This window comes from Rhinopithecus bieti, unplaced genomic scaffold, assembly GCF_001698545.2.
Source record: "Rhinopithecus bieti isolate Rb0 unplaced genomic scaffold, ASM169854v2 scaffold_5130, whole genome shotgun sequence".
Taxonomy (NCBI): Eukaryota; Metazoa; Chordata; class Mammalia; order Primates; family Cercopithecidae; genus Rhinopithecus; species Rhinopithecus bieti.
Genome location: NW_016804792.1, coordinates 530,580 through 544,579, shown reverse-complemented (window position 1 = coordinate 544,579; position 14,000 = coordinate 530,580). Strand labels below are relative to the sequence as shown.

Here is a 14,000-nt window from a genome sequence, read left to right as displayed (position 1 = left end):
TGTGGCCCAGGCTGGAGTGCAGGGGCCGGATCTCGACTCACTACAAGCTCCGCCTCCCGGGTTTACGCCATTCTCCTGCCTCAGCCTCCTGAGTAGCTGGGACTACAGGGGCCCGCCACCTCGCCCAGCTAGTTTTTTTTTTTTTGTATTTTTTAGTAGAGACGGGGTTTCACCATGTTAGTCAGGATGGTCTCGATCTCCTGACCTCGTGATCCGCCCGTCTCGGCCTCCCAAAATTCTGGGATTACAGGCTTGAGCCACCGCGCCCGGCCGTATTTATGTTTTCTTTTTTATTTCTACACTATGGCTTATTTTTCAGGAAAACAAAGGTTAGATTGGGCATTTTTAAGATGATTGTTCTTTATCTTCTTCCAAGTTTCAAGGACAGCAAATCTTTTTCTCATCACTTATCTACAGAAGTTGACATACACAACAGAGAATGTTTAAACATAAAGTTATACTGAGGCTTAGACACAGTTTATTTCATGCTCCATATGAATATATTTCACCAAACTGAGAGCCTCAGAAAGGAAAAGGCCATGTTTTTTTGTCCCTCCCATTACCAGGACCTTTCTAAGAGCTTAACGTCTGCTATATCCATCTCTTGGCTTTGATGGTAGATGTTTTAAGCTGGCAGGAGGATTAAGAACAACACTTAATAAAAAAGCACTTAAGAATATGCCTTTAGAGTTAAGCAAATATTGGGCTGAGGCCTGATTTTGTGACTAATTACGTAACTTCGGACAACTTGCCTTTCTAAATCTGGGGGTTCCTATTTGGAAAATGTGGATAAATGTAGTTTAGAGTTAAATTAGATTCATACAAGCCTCTTTGTGCAGTACCTGACAAGCAATACGTGTTCAATACTTGCATCCAATAACATGTACACACTGCACACTGAATGTACACAAAACACACCAGTGAGAGAATGGAAGGTAAAAAAGTGGAGACAATAGAAATGAAAAATTATTTCAAGATTGACCATGAGTAGGTGCAGAGAGAAGTAGTAACTAAAAGGAAGGTGTCAATGCAAGGCTTTACTTTTTAAGATGGGGAAAATGAAGCAACTTTTTATGCTGATGGAAATGATTAAATAAAGAAGAAGAAATTGTAAATGTGGGACAGAAGAGTGTTAATCAGAAGAGAAATTCTTGCTACCAGGAGGAGGAATTTGTCTTTTGTAGGCATAGACACAGCCCCCATGCTCACCCACACTTCATAGCAGGAGAGGAGAAGAAAAGCATGAATGAAGACAGGCATAAATTGCGCTCGCTTGTCGGTAAGTGAGAGAATGCCCAGAAAACGAGAATGTTTCAATGAAGTGCGAGGTGAGGTCATCAACTAAGAGTCAGGAGGAACAGAGGTTGGAAGTTTTATTTATTTATTTATGTATTTATTTTGAGACTAAGTCTCCCTCTGTCTCCCAGAGTGGAGTGCGGTGGAGCGATATCAGCTTACTGCAACCTCTGCCTCCCAGGTTCAAGCCATTCTTCTGCCTCAGCCTCCCAAGTAGCTGGGATTACAGGCGCCCACCACCACACCCAACTAATTTTTGTATATTTAGTAAAGATGGAGTTTCATCATGCTGGCCATGCTGGTCTTGAACTCCTGACCTCAAGCGATCCACCCGCCTCAGCCTCCCAAAGTGCTGGGATTACAGGCACGAGCCACCACACCCAGCAAAGTAGGAGTTTTAAGGAGAAAGAAAAGAAATGAAGTAATCATTCAGAGAAGAGGTAGAGCCAGATAAATGCAGAGAAGGCCTGAGCAGTGCCCAGTGCCAGATTGAATTTTGTGATTGTGTACTTAACTGGCAACCATTCAAGCTGTTTATGAAATTTCCTCCAGGAAAATCTCCTTAAAGGGGTTGAAAGAAGGAAAAAGGGCTTCCTGGTTGGTTTACCTGGAACCGAGATTCTACTGGTTGACTCAGAGAACAGGAGAGAGTAGAGAGGGAAACAGTGATATTTGCAAGGAGGCAATTACACTCGAAGGTCATGGAATGCAAGATAAAATAAAACAAGAAGAGTTGATGGATCGATAGTGCAAGACCACTAAAACAGAGCTCTTAGGGATATGGGAAAATTATAGTGCTAGAAGTTCCTGAGCAAAGTCAATTGGAAAAACACAATTTGTGTTTGGAGAGCAAGATTTTTGAATTTGAGATTTGGGAGGTGGAGTAGGACCTGTTGATACTGAGGCTTAGGGTGTGACCCTGGGATTAGCCAACTGCGACAAATTGGAGGAAAAGGTGAACTAGTGATTAGGAGATCAAGAAACCAAGAATCTTTGGAGCTAGATGGGTTCATTCTCATGGATGTAAGAATTGCCAGGAATCCTAAGTAGCATATATAAGGTGTTTATTATGCATCAATGTTCTGAGAGTTTTATCTGTACTCTTTGATTCCTAGCATTTAAGGCTGCTACTCCTAGTGTCATTTCCACTTTATGGCAAAGAAAGTTTAAATAATTTTCCCATGGCAACATAATTAGCAATGATAGAGCTGGGCTGAAACAGAGGCTCCAGAACCTACTCTTGTATTGACTACACTGAATTTTCTAGAATTATAATGATAGTAGAGATGTGGAAAGTGAAATTATAATCTAGGTTCCAAAATTTTTAGTGAATTAGGGTGCAAGGTAAGGATATCTGTAGGAAAAAAAGGAAAAAAAAAAAAAAAAAAGAAAGAAAAAAGAGGAGAGGGTGAAGAGTGAGTTCCAGAAATTTTAGAAGAGCCTGTGGGGATAATGGTGAAAAGAAGAGTGACCACCATTCTGCCACTGAAGAATTTAAAAATGAGAAAAAAAAAAATCTGTTTTTTTAAAGAGAACGCAGAGGGGACAGTGTCCTCAAGATCCATTCTGTTTCTACAAATACTTACTTAATTGAGTGGATGGAAACTACAGAACATTAGCATTTTTTTTCAGTCTCTCCCTATGAGCTTAATGTGCACACTCATTTGGGAATAACTGAAGAAAGTGAAAGAAAGAAGAGAATTTTCTGAAAAACAGAAGATAAAGAATTTTCTGGTCACAAAACGAGAATTCTAGCAGGATAAGTGGAAATGTTTGAGAAAGAAGGAAAGGCAGTCATTAATGTTATTGGTGCCATTGGTATGCATGCATATCTTTGAATAACTTCCTTTTCCATTGCTTGATATTATTTTTTACTTGACAACAATGGTTCAGTCTGATTGCATTATTCTTTTATTGTGAGCATCTAAAACTATATTTGGTAGGAAAGGAATGGCATATAAATATTTTAAAAAGTAATATGAAGGTGAGGAAATATAGCTTATTGCTAACTGGTGTCAAGAGGGTGAGTATTAATCTATTTCGGCAGTGGTTTGGGCTGAGTTTACAATGTCATGTGCCGGTGCCTTTCTTTGAATTTTCCTCTCTCGGTTGCTTATTGTCCCATATAACTATAAAAACTGACTTTACTTAAACAAAGATTTAGAGAAAAAAATGAAGGAAGAAGAAAAAGAAGGAAGGAAAGGAAGGATGGATAGAAGGGAGAGAGGGAGGGAGGGAGGAAGGAAGGAAGGAAGGAAGGAAGGAAGGAAGGAAGGAAGGAAGGAAGGAAGGAGGGAGGGAAGGAAGGAAGGAAAAGTAAAAAGACAGTAATCAAAAGAAGAAATTGAGCAAATCCTTACGTGGCAAGACCAAATGGAATTAATTGAATGGCAAGTACAGGCACAGGAAGAATTGTAGTCCAAGATTACTCATTGGCCTAATAGGAAGAAATAAGAAGTGAAATCAAGCTGTTTTCTGAAACATGAGTGTGTAGATATAATCAAAGGATGATATCATTTTATATGTAGTATCTGAACAATTGATGATCCTTCAAGAAATAGTTGGAATTCAAATCCTTTTGAAAAAGCTGTTAAGAAATAATTTTATGGTCTCTATTATAAAGTGCCAGTTCATACACTTATTTCCGATTATTTTTGAGGTAATTATATTGTAAGAATAGGGAAATTATAACATCTTGGAAATAGTCACTTACTACAAATGCCTGAGTTTTTGGCCAAATATAAATTCTACATCTGGGTTCAAAACCTCAGTTGCACAAAAATAGCATAATTTGACTTCTAAGTAGTGTATGTGTCAGCTGGATGACTATATAAGTAAGCAAAGGGGACTTGGCCATGTAATAGATGACCCAGAGGAAGGAGGAGTATAATCCTGCCTATCTGTGGGCTCTTCCAATCACATTTGTAGAAGAAGGTTCTATTCAGAACTTTGGGGGTCATTGATGAGCTTGGGCACACAGAAGATAACCATTGTGAATATTTTCTTAGTTAGAAAACAATTTAAAGAAATATAATAATAATCTTCAAAAGGTTGGTTGTCTGTTGTGTGCCATCCTAAAAAGGATTGTTAACAATTATTTTGAGAAGGGCAACTTTTAGCTGTCTGTTTGGAAGAACGTTCAAATAACTGGAACTTTCCAAAGACAAAATGGACCACTATAGCAGATAATGCATTCCCTTTAACAGGAAATACTTATCTTTACTGTAGATAATCACTTAGACCCACAGAGAAAGACATTTGGGTATCAGTTGGGAAGAAAAAAATAACAGCTGATAATTGCTGAGTACTTACTAAATGCCAGGCACTGCTATCTGTACTGTCTCATCTATCCCAATAATCAATCATCCTTTGAGGTTGATGATATTCTTCGTATCTTACGGATACAAACCATAAAGCCAAGAAAATTGCTAGTAAATGACACAGACAGGATTGAACTTCAGACTTTTAATAACCATCCTATATTACTTCTTAAGGAAGTTGCAGTGGGAGACTTCCAGGGTCAGTTTAAACTCTAATGATCATTGATTTTGAAAGTCACACTTCAAGGGTTTAGAGTAGTGGTCTGGAATTAGACCAGGGTTCAAATCTGGACTGAGTTTACAATGTCATGTGCCAAAAATTTTCTTTTGACTTTTCCTCGATCAGATGCTAACTACAAAAACTGACTTTACTTAAACCAAGATTCATAGAAAAAAAAAATGAAGGAGGAAGAAAGGAAGGGGAAAAAGAAAGACAGTAATCTATAGAAGAAACTGAACAAATCCTTACATGGCAAGAACAATTGGAATGAATTGAATGGCAAGTACAGGCATAGGAAGGATAGTTCAAGATTATTCATAATTATTCATTATTCCTAGTTATTAATGACTAACCTTGAGCAATGTACTTGAACTTTCTGAAGTTTATTGTCTTCATCTGTAAACTTGAGATCACAAAGTTTCATTCACAAGATTGTAATAATTAAATAATATAAGGCATATAGCTTTTAAGCATAATGCCTAGCACTAGTTACAACATTGACCAATAGTAGCTATTTTTAAGTGTTCCAAGACATAAGATATTATTAGAATGGTATTTTGCACTTCATGTTGCAATCCTAAAACTTTAGCATTAGAATGTTTTTTAAAAAATTTATTGGGTTTAGACCAGATTTAAATCCTCTGTGAGAATAACCATTTGATTTCACCCTTCAACTTTTTCTTCAGTAAGATACCAACTAAAAACAAGTGACAATTTGGAAAAAAATGATAATATGTATAAAAAGTATTTAGTATCAAGAATGAATGAAGACAAATAACTAAAATAGGCAAAGAACAGGTAGTTCACAGCAAAAGAGACACAAATAGTGAATAGATAGGGAATCATACTCAAGCACATTTTATTTCTTTCCCAACCCACTGGAAAATTATTATCATCATCATCATAATTGTAATGTCTAACTCCCTCTTTTATTTCTCCTTGGCCTCATATCTTCCTGCAATTACCACTGAGTTTCTCTTTGCCCATTACAGCAAACTCCTCAAAAGATTTATTCATACTCACCGTTTCACTTCTTAACCTCTCTCTTGCTTTTGAATCAATTCAAATGCAGTGTTCTCTCTGCCTTTTACTCAGTGTAAAAGAAAAAGTATGTTTCTCCCAGAGTTGCTGACTGCCATTTTGAGATCATGGATAGAGCTGATTCTACAGAAATCTGAGTAGAAAGGTAAGAGGAAAAGTAAGTGCTTAATAGCATCGTTGGAGAATTCAATCTGACTAACTTTGAAGCCCACCCACTTCTAAACATTTCTGTGATCATTTAACCAGTTTGAATTGGGCTTTGTGTTTCTGAGAACACACATGAATGACTAAGTTACCCCCTCTGACAGGGTCTATGGATGAAAATAAATTTCTGTACAGAAAGATAACATCTGGCAGCCCCTAAGGAGAAAATTTCTAGAGACAAATGTATTTTGGCATCCCAGAATACCAGTTAGTATTCAGTCCACATAATTCCTGCAGATTTGTACTTAAAGAGCACAGGATAATTCCCATATGAGCCAAGACAACTCACTGAGAGATTCAACTGAGATTGGAAAAGGTTTGTGAAAAGTTGAGTAATAGGCTTCAAAAAACATCAGGAAATGTTTTGAATTAAAATACATGATTTCTTTGCTCTAGAATTCAGACTAAAGCAATTTTAAGTCCAAGTCATTAATTTATAATTGATTTATCAAAAAGTTCTTGCCTTCTCCTTTTTCTAGTGGTTAACTTAACCAGTATTTACCCATGACTTGTGTGAGGTGCTGGTGACACAATTATGAATTGTCCTTATGCGTTATTGCACAATCTAATCGGAAGACAAACAAAACAAATATGACTTTTATTTATTTTCAGTGAGGTGAATTAATTTTGGGAGATTGACTTGCAAAACCCTAATTAAAGTTCTTTAACCTTCTTCAGAAGAAGATACTGTAAGCCAAAGGTTTAATTAAGACAGTTGGCTTCTTTAAGTTACTTAGTAGTTATTTTTCTCTTGACTCTTGTTGACTTGGAGATGCAAAGGGAGAGAGATGGAGGTGAGGGAATGGTGACATAAGGCAGCCTCTATGGGGACCAAACAGAGCTGGGGAAACGGGACTATAGAGGGGGATGAGCAAAAACAGAGCCTGGTGGATCTTCAGAGACAGAGCTGAGCTATGAGACCACTTAAGGTGGTTTAAAAAAACATGTATTCAGGACATGGAAAGTAATCAGCAGAAGCCTGGATAACAAATTCTGTCGGAAACCTTGCCAGAGTGCCCATCTTAGGCCATGACCTTGCCTGTGGGTTGACTGAAGCCATTTTCTCTGCATGCTACCCCCTCTGTTGTGATAAATAATTTTTACTCAGCATTTATACATGATTTTTCTTTTGGTACTCTTTCTACGCAAATGATGCTTTACATTTCTCAAATAATGCTTATATAATTGTATATTTTAGAAATGTAAGTTATTGTTCTAGTTTGTAGGCATCACTCATGAACATCTATTCTTACAAAAAAATATGTTCATGGTAGTTCTGAAGTGGAAAAACAATCATTACAATTTAACAGATATTAAAAGGAGGGACATCTGAGAGGCAGAGATTTTCTTTCAGAGGAAGACACATTGAACTCTGTTTTGAATATTTTTAAAAATTTCTCTTCACTGAAAATTTTCTTAATGTGTCTTACAATGATGATTAAGTTACTTGAATTGAATTCAGTTCTTTCGTGATAGCTGAATGCTCTCATTTACCATAATCTGTAAATTCTTAAAGCCTATACTAAACCTTTGTGCCCAACACAGAATAAAACAAATGGTCATAGCACATAAGGTTATCAATACATTTGAGTATATTTATGTTTGGCAGAGTCTGACGTCCTGACTTTATGTTTATAGATACTGATGTTTATGTTAACATAATGTATACACAGTAAGTGTATGTGTATTTGGAGAGAGCTTCATTACATTTATTGTACCAAAGAAGATGGATTATGTGGAAAAGACAACTTCCTATCTCTTATTTTCTACCATTTCAAAGAAGAAAATTATTGTCATCATTATGTTCACTATTATCTTCCAATAAACTAACTGGTGGCCACTCTACTAGTTCTTGAGCTGTGATGAAATTTTAAAAATAAACAACACCAACAAGCAAAAGTTATAGTCCTTACATTCAAGGAAGGATTCTTCTTAGACTGAAGCTCTTAATATACATGTATTTCATACAGAAAAGAACAACTAACCACACAGTCTTTGAAATGCCAAAGGAGTGATAGAGGTGGTAAATGAGACCATGTCAGAAGAAGAAGAAGGTCATCTGAGTTGGGCATGTGCATGTATTTGTGAGAAAGAATCTCACAGAGGGAAGAATCTTAAAGCTATCTTTAGAGGATTGGTAGACTTTGGACTATGGGAAGATGAGGTGTGGGCAAGAAATATATAGGAGGGAAGGAAGGAAGGAAGGAAGGGAGAGAGGGAGGCAGGGAAGAAAGGAAGAAAGGACCAAGGAAAGAAGCAAGGATGGAAGGAAGGGAGGAAGGAAGGGAAGAAGGAAGGAAGGAAGAGAAAAGATGAAAGGACCAAGGAAAGAAGCAAGGTTGGAAGAAAGGGAGGAAGGAAGGGAAGAAGGAGGGAAGGAAGGAAGGAAGGAAAGAAGAGGAATACTAGAGCCTTTCACTTGACATGTAGAAGGAAATGAAGACTTTAATTTCCAACGAAATATCTCTCCAGTTGAACAACAACACAAAAATCTTACTTTTCTTTAATGCCATCAAAATCTGTGGACACAATGAAATTCAAAAGAACTGTACTTCAGAAAGACAAGCCTTTTCTATGTAAGTAAAAAATACAGGACACATTCAAAGCCAGTGGTCAGTTGTGAAAAGTTAGGGGCAGGTGGGCTGATGAGCAAAGCTGTCAGGAAAGAACAATCTGTGCTTAAACTAGAAGAAACAAACCAGACATTCTGATGAATTCATGGGATGTCTTGGCAGTGGATCTGCAGGAGCCCCAAAGGCAAAGAGAATCCTCTCAGTGAAGTCACTTACAGGGGAATTTAGATGATTAAGCAGAGGCTGGGAGTGGAGAGAGGAAGATTTCACAGCCTCACAGTCCCAGAGTTGTCAGAATTTCAGTGTCCTGATATCTCACTGGAATCCCACCATCATACAGCTTCACTGTCTGTGGTCTCACAGGCATCTGGGCCTCAAGGAAATGGTAAACATAGACCATTTTCTTAAATTATTAAAAGTCAAAAGTTATTCAAAAGATTGGTTAAAGAAAAAATCATAAAGTATTATGGGGCTTATAATATGCATAAATAAATGGAGTAATAAAATTAGCACAAAAGGTGGGAGAAAATGTACATGAAATTATACTATTATAAGGTTATTTCATTGGATACAGAATAATATTAAGCTAAGTCAAGAAAGACTGTGACAAATTGAAATGTACGCTACACTGCAATCTCTAGAGCAACCACCAAAGTAATAATGCAAAGAGGTAAGGTTAAAAGGCAATAGATGATATAGAATGGAATATTGAAAATTATCAACCCCAAAAGAAAACAAGAGGAAAAAAGAAAACACAACAAAAAAATAGAACAAAGAAGAAACCAGTAGCAAAATATTATACTTACATACGTTTAGATAAGTAAATTAAATGTAAATGGGTGAAACAGATTCCATGTAAAATTTGAGGATTTTCAGAATTAATGTTTTTTAAAGACTCAAAGATATATCCTTTATAAGAGAGATGCACTTTAAATATAAAACAACATGTAAATTGAAAAAAAAGTTAATGGAAAGAAATATACCATGGAGCCTGTAATCCAAGCACTTTGGGAGGTCAAGGCAGCCAGATCACTTAAGGTCAGGAGTTTGACACTACCTTGGCCAACATGGTGAAACCCCATCTCTACTAAAATATAAAATTAGCCATGTGTGTTGGTGGGTGCCTGTAATCTCGGCTACTCAGGAGGCTGAGGCAGGAGAATCATTTGAACCCGGGAGGAGGAGATTGCAGGGAGCCAAGATTGTGCCACTGCACTCCAGCCTGGGTGACAGAACATGTTGGCCAGGCTGATCTCGAACTCCTGATATCAGATGATCTGGCTGCCTCGGCCTCCCAAAGTGCCGGGATTACAGGCATAAGCTACCGCGTCTGACCTCTTAACAAATTTTAACTACACAATACATTATTATTATCTATTATGGATAGCCACATGCTGTACATTAGTTTTCCAGAACTTATTTATCTTTATACTAATGTTTGTACCCTTTTACTAACATCTCCCTTTTCCCTATTCCCCAGTTCCAAACACCTTTCTACTCTCTGTTATTATTGATTTAACTTTTTTAGATTCCTCACATAAACAGGATCATGCAGTATTTGTTTCTCTGTGTCTGGCATATTTCACTTAGCATAATGTTCTCCAGATTCATCTGGGTTGTCACAATGGAAGAAATTTTTTCTTTTTTAAGACTGAATAATATTTTACTCTGTGTGTGTGTGTGTGTGTGTATATCATATTATTTATGTGGCATGTGTTTGTGTTTGTCTGGTGATACCAAGTTATTCCTTGGTATCATCAGAAGATTGGTTCTAGGACTCCCTAAGGATACCAAAATCCACAAATGCACAAGTCCTTTACATAAAATGATGTAGGCATTTGGATATAAACCTGTGCACATTCTCATATACTTTATATCATCTTTACATTACTCATTATACCTAATACAATGTAAATGCCATGTAAATAATTGCTCTACATTTTATTTGTATTATTTTATTGCCATATTGTTATTTTATTATTTTGATCTGTTGTTGATTGAATTTGTGGATGCAGAACCTTAGGATACCATGAGCTAATTGTGTATACTTATTAGGTATTCTTATCTATTCATCTGTTCATGGACACTTAGGTTGTTTCCATATCTTACCTACCATAAATAATGGGAATATAGGAGTGTGGATCCCTCTTTGAAGTAGTAGTTTTATTTCCTTTGGATATACACCCAGAAGTAGAATTGCTGGATGATATGGTCATCATTCCATTTTAATATTTTGAGGAACCAATTTTGTTCATGGTGAGGGCTCTCTTCTTCGTTCTTGGATGACTAGTTTCTTGCTGTGTCCTCACATGGACTTTTCTCCAGCATGTGTGTGTATATGGGGATAGATGAGAGGTTAAAGAGCTCTCTAGTTTCTCTTCTTATAATCCTATGGGGTCAGGGCCCACCCTTCTCACCTCATTTAACTTAGGGGTGCCATCTCCAAAGATAGTCACACTAGGGATTAGGGCTTCAATGTGTAAACTTTGGGAAGGACACAAATATTCAGTTAATCTACATATATATATCGTGTTCCTCCTATCCTAAAACCAACCAACCAACCAACCAACCAACTAAACAAACAAAATCCTCTCAGGCCCATATGACTTTAATGGTGAGGCCAAGCACTTTGAAATATTTAAAAGAGAATAAATACCAATATCACATAATATCTTTCATAAAATAGGAAAGAAAGAAAACATAATAATTTGGTATGTGAGTTTAGCATAACCCTAACTCCAGAATATTAGGAAATAAAATAAACCAATATATAAAATGGTAATATATTATGTCCACACATGATTTGTCCTAGGAATTCAAGGTTGGTTCAACATTCATAAGTTAAATTCATCACATTAATAAAATACAGGCAAAACAATGTGATTATCATAAGAGAGACAGAAAACATTATTTGACAAAAAACAAATTTTGCTCATTTATGATAAAACTCTCAGAAAAGTATGAGTATGCTCAATCTAATAAACAAGATAGCTACAAAATATTTCACTTAGTGTTTAGTGTTTCCATCTAAGATTAAAACAAGATAAGAAAGTTTTATTGAATCGCTTTTATTTTTTCTAAAAATTTGCCTGTGTAACTACAAAAAAATTCACTTAGTGTTTAGTGTTTCCATCTAAGATCAGAAACAAGTTAAGNAAAGTTATTCAAAAGATTGGTTAAAGAAAAAATCATAAAGTATTATGGGGCTTATAATATGCATAAATAAATGGAGTAATAAAATTAGCACAAAAGGTGGGAGAAAATGTACATGAAATTATACTATTATAAGGTTATTTCATTGGATACAGAATAATATTAAGCTAAGTCAAGAAAGACTGTGACAAATTGAAATGTACGCTACACTGCAATCTCTAGAGCAACCACCAAAGTAATAATGCAAAGAGGTAAGGTTAAAAAGGCAATAGATGATATAGAATGGAATATTGAAAATTATCAACCCCAAAAGAAAACAAGAGGAAAAAAGAAAACACAACAAAAAAATAGAACAAAGAAGAAACCAGTAGCAAAATATTATACTTACATACGTTTAGATAAGTAAATTAAATGTAAATGGGTGAAACAGATTCCATGTAAAAATTTGAGGATTTTCAGAATTAATGTTTTTTAAAGACTCAAAGATATATCCTTTATAAGAGAGATGCACTTTAAATATAAAACAACATGTAAATTGAAAAAAAAGTTAATGGAAAGAAATATACCATGGAGCCTGTAATCCAAGCACTTTGGGAGGTCAAGGCAGCCAGATCACTTAAGGTCAGGAGTTTGACACTACCTTGGCCAACATGGTGAAACCCCATCTCTACTAAAAATATAAAAATTAGCCATGTGTGTTGGTGGGTGCCTGTAATCTCGGCTACTCAGGAGGCTGAGGCAGGAGAATCATTTGAACCCGGGAGGAGGAGATTGCAGGGAGCCAAGATTGTGCCACTGCACTCCAGCCTGGGTGACAGAACATGTTGGCCAGGCTGATCTCGAACTCCTGACATCAGATGATCTGGCTGCCTCGGCCTCCCAAAGTGCTGGGATTACAGGCATAAGCTACCGCGTCTGACCTCTTAACAAATTTTAACTACACAATACATTATTATTATCTATTATGGATAGCCACATGCTGTACATTAGTTTTCCAGAACTTATTTATCTTTATACTAATGTTTGTACCCTTTTACTAACATCTCCCTTTTCCCTATTCCCCAGTTCCAAACACCTTTCTACTCTCTGTTATTATTGATTTAACTTTTTTAGATTCCTCACATAAACAGGATCATGCAGTATTTGTTTCTCTGTGTCTGGCATATTTCACTTAGCATAATGTTCTCCAGATTCATCTGGGTTGTCACAATGGAAGAAATTTTTTCTTTTTTAAGACTGAATAATATTTTACTCTGTGTGTGTGTGTGTGTGTGTATATCATATTATTTATGTGGCATGTGTTTGTGTTTGTCTGGTGATACCAAGTTATTCCTTGGTATCATCAGAAGATTGGTTCTAGGACTCCCTAAGGATACCAAAATCCACAAATGCACAAGTCCTTTACATAAAATGATGTAGGCATTTGGATATAAACCTGTGCACATTCTCATATACTTTATATCATCTTTACATTACTCATTATACCTAATACAATGTAAATGCCATGTAAATAATTGCTCTACATTTTTATTTGTATTATTTTTATTGCCATATTGTTATTTTATTATTTTGATCTGTTGTTGATTGAATTTGTGGATGCAGAACCTTAGGATACCATGAGCTAATTGTGTATACTTATTAGGTATTCTTATCTATTCATCTGTTCATGGACACTTAGGTTGTTTCCATATCTTACCTACCATAAATAATGGGAATATAGGAGTGTGGATCCCTCTTTGAAGTAGTAGTTTTATTTCCTTTGGATATACACCCAGAAGTAGAATTGCTGGATGATATGGTCATCATTCCATTTTTAATATTTTGAGGAACCAATTTTGTTCATGGTGAGGGCTCTCTTCTTCGTTCTTGGATGACTAGTTTCTTGCTGTGTCCTCACATGGACTTTTCTCCAGCATGTGTGTGTATATGGGGGATAGATGAGAGGTTAAAGAGCTCTCTAGTTTCTCTTCTTATAATCCTATGGGGTCAGGGCCCACCCTTCTCACCTCATTTAACTTAGGGGTGCCATCTCCAAAGATAGTCACACTAGGGATTAGGGCTTCAATGTGTAAACTTTGGGAAGGACACAAATATTCAGTTAATCTACATATATATATCGTGTTCCTCCTATCCTAAAAACCAACCAACCAACCAACCAACCAACTAAACAAACAAAAATCCTCTCAGGCCCAT

At 36.3% G+C, this 14,000-nt stretch overlaps 1 long non-coding RNA gene across 1 annotated transcript in view; it reads right to left on the bottom strand.

The window, feature by feature from the left end:
* Positions 1–5,274, bottom strand: part of LOC108528568 (uncharacterized) — a 76,101-nt gene extending 70,827 nt beyond the window's left edge. Inside the window, exon 1 of the long non-coding RNA XR_001885198.1 lies at positions 5,190–5,274. This is a non-coding gene — a long non-coding RNA (uncharacterized LOC108528568). The remainder of the gene's footprint in view (positions 1–5,189) is intronic.
* Between the last annotated feature and the right edge of the window lie 8,726 nt (positions 5,275–14,000).